Below are 15,909 nucleotides of genomic sequence, written 5' to 3'. Positions count from 1 at the left end.
AACCAAAGAAAAATTGATGTGGGGAATTTAGGAAGACAGGGACATTTGCATGTTAAGGAAAAACAAGTTGCTAGTAGTTTCAGGGAGTATACAGTAAATTGGGGGTCGTTTTTTAAAAACTAATTTGAATTCCCCTAGATTCCTTTTCCAGTACATCACTGGTAATTATATTTACAAATCATAACTGGTTTGTGACAATGGAAAATATGGTCTGTCTCTGGCAAAGAGGAAAAAGTTGATTTCTTTTTAAGTTCCCTTTGGTTCAAAAGCTTTTAATTTTTAAAGGGTTGTGGGGATATGTACTTATGATGTAACTTTTAGTAGCAAAATTACAATGTATGCAAGTAAACTTATAAAAATCCTATAGATTTATATGTATATATTATATAATAGCATATATGCACATTTTTAGTGCATATAAAAAATGGAAAATTTGTTCCTTTACATTAATCAAGGTCATAATCCACAAAGCATTAACTTAGCTAATGTCACCTTAGTTTGCCACCTTTTTCATTCACAGAGTTTTCGTGTATAACAGGTGGACATTTTGGTTTAAGAATGATATTCAGAAATCTCCTGTGGTAATTTTATTCCATCCCCGCAATTGGATATAGTACAATGCTATTTAGAGTAAACTAGAAGTGAATTTCAATGCATTACAATGTACAAACTATAATTTCAGTCTCAGTTTTCAGAAATTGTTCTGTTAGAAAAAATAACTTCACTGGAAGGTTCAGCCCTGAGCTATTTTTATGCAACTCTCTAGGCATGTAAACTGGAAGACCTAGATTGTACAAAGAAGTTATTTTCTGTTTTGTTTTGTTAGGAATTCAGTTCACTTAGCGCTCAGTGAGGAATGAAGAGATCTTTTTTTTTTTTTTTAATGATGCTCTGATGGTCAGAAGCAGGACAAGAAATTACTCTTTTTGCTCTTCAACCTTATCATTTTCCAAAACTTAAAGGCATTCATTGTAATGAGGCTAATTGATGTGCAAAGCACTGTTTTAAAATATGGTATCAGATTTTAAGAAGCGGACACCCATCACATGAGCTATTTACTGTCGTCTAAGGACTGTGAAATATAACAAACACAAATGATTTTTAGATATTGTTTTCATTCAGTATTATAATAATTTCACAGATTACAATGTGAAAGAAGTCACCTAAGAGAAATTTGTAACATCACCATGGTGGCCGAGACAGAATGGGGTAGGCTTGACTGTGCTTTGTGTGTGTCCCTAGCTGAGAATCTTCCTAGAATTTTAATCCCCAGGGAGAGGGACTTTTTTTTAAAGTTATTTCTTAGGTGTCACTGAATCTTCTTTCTACCCTTTAAAGTTCTGCCACAGGATCTGAACCATGAGGTTGTTCAAAGGTAAGGAACATTTGTGACCAAATGAAGAAAACTTGACCCTCTCCTGTCCTGTCCAAGTGGCTACTCCCTTTTGCCCCATTCACTCTGCTGCCTACACAGTCACGCACCTCCTCTCTGGTCATCTTTCAACAGCTGAGACTTCATGAATGTTCCCTCACCAAGGATTTATGGAGAAATGATTGGAAGTAAACTTGGCCCACAGCCCTGTCTTCATAACTTCTGGCTCCCGAGAAGATAAGAAAGCTTTGCCACTTCCCCTTCATGTCAACTAAGTTTATCAGATAGAAGGAATGAGTGGATTATTCAGTTACTTGGTGAATCATTGGCAGAGGAAGAAATAGCTGACTTTTGGACCCTGCTCACCCTTCCCATGTGGCCTTTCATTTCACATCTACGAGAGCCCATCGGAATGTGCAGCAAAATCATTAACCAGGCAGTCAGTGATTCCAGATTCAGTTCCTCACAACCTACAGCTACTTACAGAAGGTTCTTTGGGAGCCCTTAAAAATAATCCTGTTTATATTTGAGGCCTTGCAAGAGAGTTGGTCAGTTTTACTCTTTTATTTTTATCTCTATGGAAAGAGCAGGCAGAAGCTGTTTATATGGGTATTGCTGCTTGTTGCCATGGGCGAAATACAGCCAGACTGAAGGAAGGCTCTGATAGGTCAAGGCATAACCACAGATATAAATATATTTAAAAGAAAGGGGCAACAGAAAGCAGTTTTCCCACTTCGACATTTGAACAAAGAAATGTTGCAACCCCTATAGGTGTGAAGCAAGAGTTTTTAAAGCAGTTCCTCCAGTTATGAACTTTGACTGGTTTTCACACAAGATGGATTTGAAAGAAAACTAAATTCCATGTTGCTTGAAGTGAGATGAAATAGATAGACCCACATAGTTTAAAAATTAAAATGTACTGTACTTGGGGCCAGTTATGTTCTTGCAAAGTGGAAATCAGTCCATGGTATTTTCCTTGTGATAGCCTCCTCTTTGGGGTCACGGCAGTAATATTCACCTTAAATGGTCAGTGTGAGCATCCTTATGCAATCAGTAGCAACACAGTGCTTTCCAATGGAATGTTCTTTTTATAGCCCACGTATAATATGCACAAGCCTCACTTTTCTAATCCAAAATGAACGCAGACCTAGAAGAACAGCAAAAGATGTCACCTGACTAACCTCACACAGAAGGAAAGAAAAAAACTGAGACAAGAGGGGCTGGCTTTGAAGTGATTATTTCTTTATTAACCCAAAGGACAACCTGAATCTCTAGCATATTTTAACTAATCCAGATTCTTCAAAAAGTTTTGGATGCGATTCAGATATGATGATCCCTCTAAGCCTAATATTTCCACAGCTGACATGCTTCGCTGGCTTGTGCACTAGACATTAAAAATGTCTCCTGGAGCAACCCCACAGTGGCGTGGTGCAAAATACAGTCACTCTTCTTCCTTCCTCCCACACTCGGTGCACTGATAGGGTCGAGAGAGAACTGGGATTTGTAAGAAAGAGACTGATTCAACCTCCCGTTGTGAATTTAACCTCTAAGTCAGATTTTGAGCAAAAGGAAAGCAAGCAAAACCCAAGGTGCCATGGCAGGATCCAGCCCTTTGTGTAGTTTCTCTTTCTCTTTCAGACCCTTCCTAGCAGAGAAAGAAAAATTAAAGACGACAGAATTATCTGCGTTTAAGAAAAGTTCGTGGTTAAATATGTTATAGTATAATAAGCCAGTTGAAAACTACTCACCAGTTAAAAATAGTGCCGTGAACTGTATGTCTCAATATGGAAAAAGAAGATATCATGACATGAAAAATGCAAGTTGGGCAAGGGGGCGGAAGATGGCGGCGTGAGTAGAGCAGCGGAAATCTCCTCCCAAAACAACATATATCTATGAAAATATAACAAAGACAACCCTTCCTAGAATAAAGACCAGAGGACACAGGACAATATCCAGACCACATCCGCACCTGAGAGAACCCAGCGCCTCGCGAAGGGGGTAAGATACAAGCCCCGGCCCCGCGGGAGCCGAGCGCCCCTCCCCCCAGCTCCCGGCGGGAGAAGAGCAGGCAGAGCGGGAGGGAGACGGAGCCCAGGGCTGCCGAACACCCAGCCCCAGCCATCCGGGCCAGAGTGCAGGGCCCTCGATACTGGGAAAACAGGGCAGCAAGAACAGTGAGCAGGCACTGGAGGCTGGGCGACAGAGGACATAAGAAAAGCGCGCGACCATTTTTTTTTTTTTGCTTTTTTGCTGTTTTGTTTTGGTGAGCGCTTTTTGGAAGTCTTAAAGGGACAGGGACCCCAATACTAGGGAAACAGGGCAGAAAGACCGGTGAGCAGAGGCCTGAGGCTGGCACCGGAGAATAAAGAAAAACGAACGACCACCTTTTTTTTTTAATTAAAAAAATTTTTTTTTTTTTAATTAAAAAAATTTTTTTTCTTGTTTTTTTTTGTGGTCGTTGTTTTGTTTTGGCGGGTGCTTTTTGGAAGTCTTAAAGGGGCAGGGCGGGTCACTTAATCCAGAGGTAGGGAATCCGGGACCTCTGGGCACCCTAACCCCTGGGCTGCAGGGAGCAGGGAGGCCCCTTACGGAGATAAATAGCCTCCCAGCAGCTCCTGCTCCAACGCGACTCCACCATTTTGGAGTAGCTGCCAGAGCCAGGCCACGCCCACAGCAACAGCGGAGATTAAATCCATAGCAGCCGGGCAGGAAGCAGAAACCCTGTCTGCGCGCAGCTGCCCAGCACAAGCCACTAGAGGCCGCTGTTCTCCCAGGAGAGGAGGGCCACAAACCAACAAGAAAGGAAGTCCTTCCAGTCGTCCCAGTTCTGCAGACTATTCCTATCACCATGAAAAGGCAAAGCTACAGGCCGACAAAGATCACAGAGACAACACCAGAGAAGGAGACAGACCTAACCAGTCTTCCTGACAAAGAATTCAAAATAAGAATCATAAACATGCTGACAGAGATGCAGAGAAATACGCAAGAAAAATGGGATGAAGTCCGGAAAGAGATCACAGATGCCAGAAAGGAGATCGCAGAAATGAAACAAACTCTGGAAGGGTTTATAAGCAGAATGGATAGAATGCAAGAGGCCATTGATGGAATTGAAATCAGAGAACAGGAACACATAGAAGCTGACATAGAGAGAGACAAAAGGATCTCCAGGAATGAAACAATATTAAGAGAACTGTGTGACCAATCTAAAAGGAACAATATCCGTATTATAGGGGTCCCAGAAGAAGAAGAGAGAGGCAAAGAGATGGAAAGTATCTTAGAAGAAATAATTGCTGAAAACTTCCCCACACTGGGGGAGGAAGTAATCAAACAGACCACAGAAATACACAGAACCCCCAACAGAAAGGATCCAAGAAGGGCAACACCAAGACACATAATAATTAAAATGGCAAAGATCAAGGACAAGGAAAGAGTGTTAAAGGCAGCTAGAGAGAAAAAGGTCACCTATAAAGGGAAACCCATCAGGCTAACGTCAGATTTCTCAACAGAAACCCTACAGGCCAGAAGAGAATGGTATGATATATTTAATACAATGAAACAGAAGGGCCTTGAACCAAGGATACTGTATCCAGCACGACTATCATTCAAATATGACGGTGGGATTAAACAATTCCCAGACAAACAAAAGCTGAGGGAATTTGCTTTCCACAAACCACCTCTACAGAACATCTTACATGGACTGCTCTAGATGGGAGCACTCCTAGAAGGAGCACAGCACAAAACACCCAACATATGAAGAATCGAGGAGGAGGAACAAGAAGGGAGAGAAGAAAAGAATCTCCAGACAGTGTATATAACAGCTCAATAAGCGAGCTAAGTTAGGCAGTAAGATACTAAAGAGGCTAACCTTGAACCTTTGGTAACCATGAATTTAAAGCCTGCAATGGCAATAAGTACATATCTTTCAGTAGTCACCCTAAATGTTAATGGGTTGAATGCACCAATCAAAAGACACAGAGTAACAGAATGGATAAAAAAGCAAGACCCATCTATATGCTGCTTACAAGAAACTCACCTCAAACCCAAAGACATGTACAGACTAAAAGTCAAGGGATGGAAAAACATATTTCAAGCAAACAACAGTGAGAAGAAAGCAGGGGTTGCAGTACTAATATCAGACAAAATAGACTTCAAAACAAAGAAAGTAACAAGAGATAAAGAAGGACACTACATAATGATAAAGGGCTCAGTCAAACAAGAGGATATAACCATTCTAAATATATATGCACCCAACACAGGAGCACCAGCATATGTGAAACAAATACTAACAGAACTAAAGGGGGATATAGACTGCAATGCATTCATTCTAGGAGACTTCAACACACCACTCACCCCAAAGGATAGATCCACTGGGCAGAAAATAAGTAAGGACACGGAAGCACTGAACAACACAGTAGAGCAGATGGACCTAATAGACATCTATAGAACTCTACATCCAAAAGCAGCGGGATATACATTCTTCTCAAGTGCACATGGAACATTCTCCAGAATAGACCACATACTAGGCCACAAAAAGAGCCTCAGAAAATTCCAAAAGATTGAAATCCTACCAACCAACTTTTCAGACCACAAAGGCATAAAACTAGAAATAAACTGTACAAAGAAAGCAAAGAGGCTCACAAACACATGGAGGCTTAACAACACGCTCCTAAATAATCAATGGATCAATGACCAAATCAAAATGGAGATCCAGCAATATATGGAAACAAATGACAACAACAACACTAAGCCCCAACTTCTGTGGGACACAGCAAAAGCAGTGTTAAGAGGAAAGTATATAGCAATCCAAGCATATTTAAAAAAGGAAGAGCAATCCCAAATGAATGGTCTAATGTCACAATTATCGAAATTGGAAAAAGAAGAACAGATGAGGCCTAAGGTCAGCAGAAGGAGGGACATAATAAAGATCAGAGAAGAAATAAATAAAATTGAGAAGAATAAAACAATAGCAAAAATCAATGAAACCAAGAGCTGGTTCTTCGAGAAAATAAACAAAATAGATAAGCCTCTAGCCAGACTTATTAAGAAGAAAAGAGAGTCAACACAAATCAACAGTATCAGAAACGAGAAAGGAAAAATCACGACGGACCCCACGGAAATGCAAAGAATTATCGGAGAATACTATGAAAACCTATATGCTAACAAGCTGGGAAACCTAGGAGAAATGGACAACTTCCTAGAAAAATATAACCTTCCAAGACTGACCCAGGAAGAAACAGAAAATCTAAACAGACCAATTACCAGCAACGAAATTGAAGAGGTAATCAAAAAACTACCAAAGAACAAAACCCCCGGGCCAGATGGATTTACCTCGGAATTTTATCAGACATACAGGGAAGACATAATACCCATTCTCTTTAAAGTTTTCCAAAAAATAGAGGAGGAGGGGATACTCCCAAACTCATTCTATGAAAAATGCAAGTTGAAGATGATGGAGAATACAAGGAGTCCCTTTGTATTAAAAAACATGACAAATACGTATTTCACATTTTCTCGAAGAATATGCAGAAACATAGCTAACAGTCGTCCCTCTAGGCCAGGGTAGCCCAGCCGGGGCACTGATGACACCCTGGGCTGGAAAACTCTTTCCTGTGGAGGCTGCCCTGTGGCTAATACAGAACGTTTGCGGCCACTCTGTACCCTTCTGCTAGATGCCCGCGGCAACCTGTCCCTCCCAGTTTGGACAGCTAAGATGTGTCCAGTGTCGAGTGTTCTGCGGAAGGCAAAACTATTCCCAGTTGAGGACCACTGTTCTGGGGAAGGAGGCTGGAGGGGGGATTTTACTTTCCATCTCTCCTCAAAAATCAACTTTTTTATTATTTTTGTTTGTTTGAGTTTACCATGATCATGTTCTATTTTTATAAGAAAAAGACCTAGTTACATTTTTTTATTTAAAGGGGAAAAGTTTCCCCATTCACCTCAGATCTCATATATAACCTGGGAAAAAATGACGTATATAACTAATAAAAATACTCCATAAGGCTGTGTTGCCATTTTGATTGATTGAGTAGCTTCATGTAGTAACATTTACTCTCAAGAGCTTAAGGCTCTGTAAAAAAAAAAAATCTCAAAAAAAAAAAAAAACATTCTGAAATTTTTATAGCCAGAAAATGACAGCAGCAAAAACAGTGGGGAAAGTGGCAGCCAAAATCAAGCTATTTAATGAATGCAGCCAGCACTGGCACCCAAGATTAATAATTTATTTTGTGCCCAGTCGAGCCAGCCCTCAGCAACACTGAGCAATGTGAAATATCTTCAGCATCCTATCCACGCAAGCCACTGTCCTCGATTACCAATTCATTTATATTTACTCAGATATGCAGGAGGACTATGAATTGTTTAGTTTTGAGAAGCATCAACAGCTTTGTTATAAATTAATTTATGGTTTTAGCCCTGCCAGTGGCCTATGCACTTGAGCATACTGCTCGGAGACAGCAGAGTTCTCCTGGGCCAACTTCAGAGACCCTGCCTCCAGGCAGGAGCCGCACGGGCTGCAGTGCTGCCTGGCCGAGTCTGCCACACAGGCAGCCGCCTGGCAGGGTCAGCTCGAGGCCAGGCAGCTCCTTTGGATGGGATGGTGAAATCCCTGAGTGGGGAGACAGCCATGTTTTTACACAAGAAAGAGAAACCCCAAAGGAGAATGTGGGACCCCAAAAGTTTTGAAAGAGAAAAGTGAAAGTGTTTGGCCCAACTAAGGAAAAAGCCAGCGACGGAGGGGAGGCGGGACAGGGCAGCAGTACTGAAGAGGGAGAAGTATGGAGAGGAAGGTTCTCTGGAAAATGAGGATGGAAAGAGAAATGCCTGCCTGGGGGCGGAGCGGGGCGTCGGCGACCCGGGCAGATCTGCAGATGGAAAGGGCGTTTTTCTTAAAGCCGAGAACCAGGGGTGAGCTGTGAGGGCAGGGCGGATGAAGTACCTTTCCTAAAAGTCAGAGACATGAATAAGGAGGTTCCACTTTAAGAAAAAATAGTATTTGTATTCTTCAGCCCTCCATAGTTTAACTTCATAGTGTTTATTCATTATTCAGCCTGGACTTTCATCATTCCTCAGCCAAGACTTGAACTGCCGTTTCCTGGGTCTGTGGGTGGTTAAGATAATGAGGGCGATCCTATGGCTTTGCTCCCTTTCTGACCTCCCTCCCTTTCCGAGGGTGGGCCTCCCTCTGCTCTGCTCCATAAAAGAGACTGTCACACATGAGCACTGTCTGTGTGTGGCCCTGGAGCCCCTCCAGCCTGTGCCTTAGTAATAACAACAGCAGAAAATGGATTATAAACCTCGACGGTGATGTTAGGACTAGCCGTGGTCATCGCACTAGCGCTCTTTTCTTCTGAAACAGAAACAGAAAGAAAGAATGTTCTGGGCTTTATATCAAATGAGTCATCATTTACAGAATTTTTTCTTCATTATACCTTAAGGCAGTAGTGGTGCTGACTTTTGAAAACAGTGCTCTTAATATTTAGAAAATCGTAAAGCCAAGAATTCTCCATTAAAAAAATAAACACCTTTTTTTCCTCCCTCATACTCCTCTTTTTTTTTTTTTTTTATTAAAGTATCGTTGATAAACAATCTTATGTTGGTTTCAAATGTACAATACAGTGGTTTAAGAGTTAACCGTATTAATTCCTCACCCCTCCAGTGCGGTCATTGTCCATCAACCTAGTAAGATGTTACAGAATCATTAACTCTATTCTCTGTGCTGTACTGCCATCCCTGTGACCAACTTATATTGTGATTGAAAATTATTGTGCCCCTCTATCTTCTTCACCATCCCCCTGAACCTGCTCCAACCCCTGCCCCTTAGTAACCACTAGTGCCTTCTCAATGTCTATGAGTCTACTCCTATTCTGTCTCTTCTGTTTTGCTTTGCTTTTATAGTCCACAAATAAGTGAAATCATTTAGTATTTGTCTTCCTCTGCCTGGCTTATTTCACTGAGCATACTAGATCCACCCATGTTGTTGCAAACGGGAGCACTTCTTTACTTTTTATGGCCGAATAATATTCCATTGCGTTTATGTACCACATCTGCTTTATCCATTTGTCTATTGATGGACACTTACGTTGCTTCCATATCTTGGCTATTACAAATAGTGCAGCAATAAATACAGGGATACATATGTCTTTCTGAATCAGGGATCTTGTTTTCTTCGGGTAAATTCCCAAGAGTGGAATTACTGGGTCTAATGGTATTTCTAATTTCAGTTTTTTGAGTAACCTCCAAATGGCTTTCCACAACAATTACTCCAATTTGCAGTCCCACCAACAAAGTAGGAGGGTCCCCATTTCTCTGCATCCTCACCAGCATTTGTTATTTCTTGTCTTTTGGATAGTTGCCATTCTAACCAGTGTGATACCTCATTGTGGTTTTAATTTGCATTTGCCTGATGATTACAATGTGGAGGATCTTTTTTTTTTTTGGTTTCATTAATCTACAATTACATGAGGAACATTATGTTTACTAGACTCCCCCCATCACCAAGTCCCCCCGACAAACCTGATTACAGTCACTGTCCATCAGCGTAGTAAGATGCTGTAGAATCACTACTTGTCTTCTCTGTGTTGTACAGCCCTCCCTGTGCCCCCCCCACACACATTATACATGCTAATCGTAAGGCACCCTTTCTTCCTCCCCCCTTATGCCTCCTTTCTCACCCATCTTCCCCAGTCCCTTTCCCTTTGGTAACTGTTAGTCCATTCTTGGGTTCTGTGAGTCTGCTGCTGTTTTGCTAATGTGGGGCATCTTTTCATGTGCTTGTTGGCCATTTGTATTTGTTCCTTGGAGAAGTGTCTGTTCAGGTCCTCCACCCATTTCTTAATTGGGTTATTTGTTTTTTGGGTGTTGAGGTATATGAGTTCTTTACATAATTGTGATGTTAACCACTTATCAAATGAATAATTTATGAATATATTCTCCCATACTGTAGGGTGCCTTTTTGTTCTGCTGATGGTGTCCTTTGCTGTACAGAAGCTTTTTAGTTTGATATAGTCCCACTTGTTCATTTTGTTTGTTTGTTTCCCTTGCCAGAGGAGGTGTGTGCAGGAAAATGTTGCTTATGCTTATATTCAAGATATTTTGCCTATGTTTTCTTCTAAGAGTTTTATGGTTTCATGACTTACATTCAAGTATTTGATCCATTTTGAGTTACTTTTGTGTACCTCATGCTCTTCTTTATGGCAATATTTAAGTAATTTACCTAAATTTAAAGTGTTAAGAATTATGAAATAGCAAACTGGAGCTCCCTTTTACATAAATCACTTATAGTGGTGGTTTCCAATCTGAAAGAAATGGAGCTCTTTAAGCCATTTCCAATATTTCTCAGAGTTAAACCAAAATCAGAAGTTCACTTTCAATGAAGTTGCACAGGCTAATTGAAATGTCAAGCACCTTTGATTCTGTCTGAAATTTTCTTAATGTAATGTGGCAACTGGTTAATTTTTTATTGATTTGTATTTCTAAAAAAAGAGGAAAGAAAAAGGAAGAGAGAAGGGAGAAAGACAAAAGGAAAGGAACAAGATTTAGCTCTCTACCAGAATTGGCCTAAGTTGAATTGGGTGATTTCTAATTGTAATAGGCCTCAGTTTCCTCATCCGTAAATTAGGCATAATGTTATGTCCTGCTCCCATGAGCAATGGGCATCATCTGTGTAAACACTCAGGTTACATGGTGTGGAAACACCAACATTTCTTGCCTGCTTAGCAAGTCCTGCACACTGTTGTAGGGGCTTTTCATGGATTCATTCAAAAAACATTATGAAGTTGCCACCCTGATTATCCCCCTTTTTAGGATGAGGAAATTGAGAGACAGAATAGTTTTTAAAAACTTATCTGAGGCCTCACAGCTAATGACCTGGGGTCTTAGCTGAGGTAATCTGGTAAAGAGACCATGGGTCTTCATTACAAATCTAAGCTCTTAACCACTTTGCTCTATTACCTTAATAAGTAATTTGAATCTAATGTGTGATCACTTCTGTCTATACTATTATCCTGTATCATTGTTATTAAAAATGAGAAAGAGAAATTGCTACCAAATAAACTTACTACATTTAGTAGACAAAATTCTTCATACCTCAAGATTCATGGTGGCAGAATTGTTTTACCGTTGCTCTAAAATGGGCAAATTGACATTTTATGGGCAGTCATTAGTTCACTCACTAGAATGACTCTGATATAAAGTGACCCTCCTATCATCCACTCTTTTTTCCAACCTTTCATTCGTTCACTAACTGCATGCCAGGCACATATAGTATGTTGCTATTTTAAAAGATTCAAATATAGTGTTATTCTGAAACCACAGTGTATTATAATGCATGTTTTTAGTACTCGTTAAATACAAAATATATTTTTAGATTCCTAAGTGTGAGCTTTGAAACCACAAGTCCTTACTTGATCCATTTTCCCACTTTGGTCTGGGTTACCACAGTGTAATTTACTTACATACAGCTACACACAAAAATGCATTTTCCTTTTGAAACATACAAAAGGTCTCATGCTTCCCCTGAGAAGATTTAATCCAAATTGAATGAATGAGTGTAAAATGAATAAAGAGGAAAAAATAACCCCCAAATTATCCTTAAATACTATGGATTCAGTACAAAAAATATGTAAGGCACTTAGTAATCCCTCTCCCATGTCCTAAAACACAGTTCTTATAAATCCAATTTGTAAAAAGTTTAAAAATAAAAATCTTCTTCTAACTGCAACCAGTTAAATGCAGGTAGCTACAGTGGATGGTCCATTCCCAACTGTCCACCAGCAGGTTTTCCAGCTAATGATTAACCATAATCCTTGTTCTACCATTCTCCCATTTTATGCCTTCCTGCCTCTCCTCCTGTAGCCTTGTATCTGTTCATTAATATGTGAAGATAAGAGGCTCAGAGAATAGTTTTGAGGCTGAACTCAATGAGTCTCTTTGACTCCTCATTAGCAGTTCCCATGGGGCTCTCATCAGAGAAAAGAGCCAGTGTCACTGAGTTACATGACATTTCATATATCAAAGTTAAACATTCTCCTTTCAATGGTTAGGTTGACTGAATATGACATCCTTACAGCTGGAAACATCCTCAGAGGTCATGCATCCCTACCTCCAGGTGTTTTACAGGTGATGACACTAGAATCCAGACAAGGCAGGTGGCCTGCCCCCAATCACCCAGTTAGACAATAGCACGATCAGGATGAGGAAAGAGGCTTTGCTAATGCTGTGACCTGCTCTTTGCAACCCTCTGTTCTAATTTTCATCCAGACTCGTGTCTTCCCAGTACATTGTATTACTTCAGTATTTCATAGTAGTCAAGAAGTGAGTGAATTCAAATGAAACAATTTCACTGATAATTACACTAAAATTGGTTTAGTTGAATAGGAGTTTGACTTTTTCCTGTCGGTGGGGTAAACCACTGTTTATCAATCAAAGAAATTATTTTATTAAACTTGTCAGGTTGAGGCATTAGCAAAGCCTCTTTCCTCATCCTGACCCTGATTTTATCTAACTGGGTGACCCAGGCGGGTCCCCTGACTTCTCTGGGCTCTAGTGTCATCACCCGGAAAGTTTGGAGGGAGGAATTCCTGATGTTTCCAGTCATAAAGTTAGTTGCATTAAAATATTGTTTTTATCAAAGAAATATTACAATATATGCCCTTGACCTCTCTGTTTAAAATTACCTAAAATACAATTATTTAATAAGGAAGAGCAGATACCCTAAGTTGATAATAAGCTCACAAACCATTATTTATATGAATCATCAGCCCCAGAACATAATTAGTTTCCCTAAGTTTGCCCATTGACTTATTTCTGCTTTAAAGGGCAAGGTGTAAATAATTCAATATAAAAAAAATCTGCAAAATTCAAGGAAGATAAATGATTAAGATAATTTAATGTAATTTATGTTTATAATTATGCAAATACATACAACATTCAGATACTATTTAGGGCTTTGGTGACAATGCTTTTCTAATACATTTCTTTCATCTTCAATCTACTTTTACTTGTTCATTAAAAATTTGATTGTTCACTTCACTTAGATCCATAATTTCTCTAAATGTTATTTATAAAATCTCTAAACTTGCCTTGTTGCCAATTTAATTAACAAACATTTCTTCAAACATTGGCCACTAAGATTCAAAAATAACCCTTCTTGTATGTCTTAAAAATATGAGTAAAAATTTGAACAAAAGATATACTCATTTCTTATAGATAATGGTAAATTAATTGTATTTTCTAAAATTAGATTTTTAATATCTGAGAAGCCAAAGAACATCAAGATTTTTTTTTCTGACAATTGTTTTGCATAATTGCTTTTAAAGATGCCCAATTCTCTGTTACGCAAATTTTTGTTTTTCTTTATGAAGCTATCTGAAAATACGCATATAAACTAGCTAGTCATTTTGAGGAAAAAGGAAAATAAGTGGAAACATTATGACGACACTACACGTTTTTTTTTTAACCGAATAAGTGTCTAAATATTTGAGTTCAGTCTCTGTTGACAAAGTTTCAGAGACTAGTATTCATATGGTTTATTAAGTTATGTTGCTGGGGACATCCATATTACAAATTCTATGGTAACTGGAGTTCTTACATTCAACTGTAGCATGCATAAATGGGTCAACAACAAAAAGAATAGCTGAAATAAGTACTTACCTTGCTCCAGCCACTCTGCTAAAGGCTTTTCATGTATTACTTGTTTATTTTTCACAATTCTCCGAGGTAGCTGTTCTTATTATCCTCATGTCACAGAAGAAGAAACACGTTTACAAGTCAAAGCACTTGCTCCACAGCCCACATTTAATAAGTGTCTCAGCTGGAACTTCAAGCAAGTTCTGGCTCTGAGCTCTTTCCACAGATAACAGGCACTTTTGTCATTTGGCAGCACAATATATAAGTTTACTTGAAGTGCAACTTTATAAAATCCATCTAAAGGTCAAAACTCTTCAGGCTTGTGTACCCATGCAAGAAAATAGAAAAGGTCATCTCTGGATAATTGAAGAAAAAGCTTCCTCTTTCACCTAAATTGAGCAGGTTGGTGGATTAGCATTTCCATATTATCAGCTCAGTTGTCCTCTTTGCAACACAGACTTTGAAATAAAGAACGAAATTAGGAAATAGGCTTTTGTATACCTGATGCTAAGAAAAACGGATTGAATTTTTTAATTCGATGAAGTAATTCTGGTTTTTCTAACTAATTAAATTGAGTATTTGGAGTTAAATGGTCAAAAATAAAATTTTAATCAGTATTCTTCTGACTCGCATAGATAGTCTTCAACTTTGTTTTTTTTATTGAAGAATAACTGATATACAATATTGTATTAGTTTCAGGTATACAACATAGTGATTCAATATTAATATATGTTACAAAATGGTCACCACAATAAATTTAGTTACTATCTGTCACCATGCAAAGTTACAGCATTATTATTGACTATATTCCTTATGCTGTACATTACATCCCCCTATCCTATTTGTTTTATAACTGGAAGACTGTACCTCTTACTACCCTTCACCTATCTCACCCATCCCTCTACCCACCTCCCCCTGGCAACCATCAGTTTATTCTCTGTATTGTTTTGTTTTGTTTGTTTTATTTTTTAGATTTCACATATGAAAGAAGTCGTATGATACTTGTCTTTCATTAGTCTGACTTATTTCAGTTAGCATAATACCTCTGGGTCCATCATGTTGTTGCAGATGGCAAGATTTCATTTTTTTTTATGGCTGAATAGTATTCCATTGTGTATTTGTACACATCTTCTTTATCCATTTGTGTCTCAGTGGACACTTAGGTTACTTCCAAAACTTGACTGTTGTAAATAATGCTACAGTGAATGTTGGGTGCATATGTCTTTTTGAATCGGTGTATTTGTTTTCTTTAGATATACCTAGAAATGGAATTGCTGGGTCTCATGGTAATTCTACTTTACCATTTTAAGGGACCTCCATACTGTTTTCCATAGTGGCTGCACTCGCCTTCACATGTTTAAAAAACTTTCTGGGTTTTTACTTGTTTGTTTCTCCACACCCATACTAATACTGAGTATCTAGTACTATTTCTATCTTTACCAACCATCAAAAATCTCTCCCAAGACTTTCATTTCCTTTACATTTCTCTGTGTTAATTTGTAATCACTTCTTGTAAGTTACGTGAAATGCAATTCTCTATCAAATGCTTTACACATTAAAAAACCAAACTGCTCTGCACTGAAATAAGGAATCAGAAGTCATAGGTGTGAGTAGGCGGAGAGAGGAAGACCATTCATCGTTACAGGAGTAAAGACCGTATAATATCAGTTCAGCACATACAGATGAACAAGGGACTTCTGGGTGAATGCCTGACATAGAATTTTTATTTTGTTATTGCTGCAGCAGGATTCCCAACCTATGTAAAGTCTTCGGCACATTGTAATACAAACACATTGTAAAAGAAAAGGTTTTGGCGTACAGTTTTTTTAGATGCTAAGTTCTGTGTCTGAATTAATTGGAATTCCAAGATTATGGTGGCATGCTGGTGACATAATCCTCAGTGAAGTCACTCA

Source organism: Manis pentadactyla, chromosome 7 (assembly GCF_030020395.1).
Source record: "Manis pentadactyla isolate mManPen7 chromosome 7, mManPen7.hap1, whole genome shotgun sequence".
NCBI lineage: Eukaryota > Metazoa > Chordata > Mammalia > Pholidota > Manidae > Manis > Manis pentadactyla.
Note: the sequence above shows the minus strand (reverse complement) of the source record.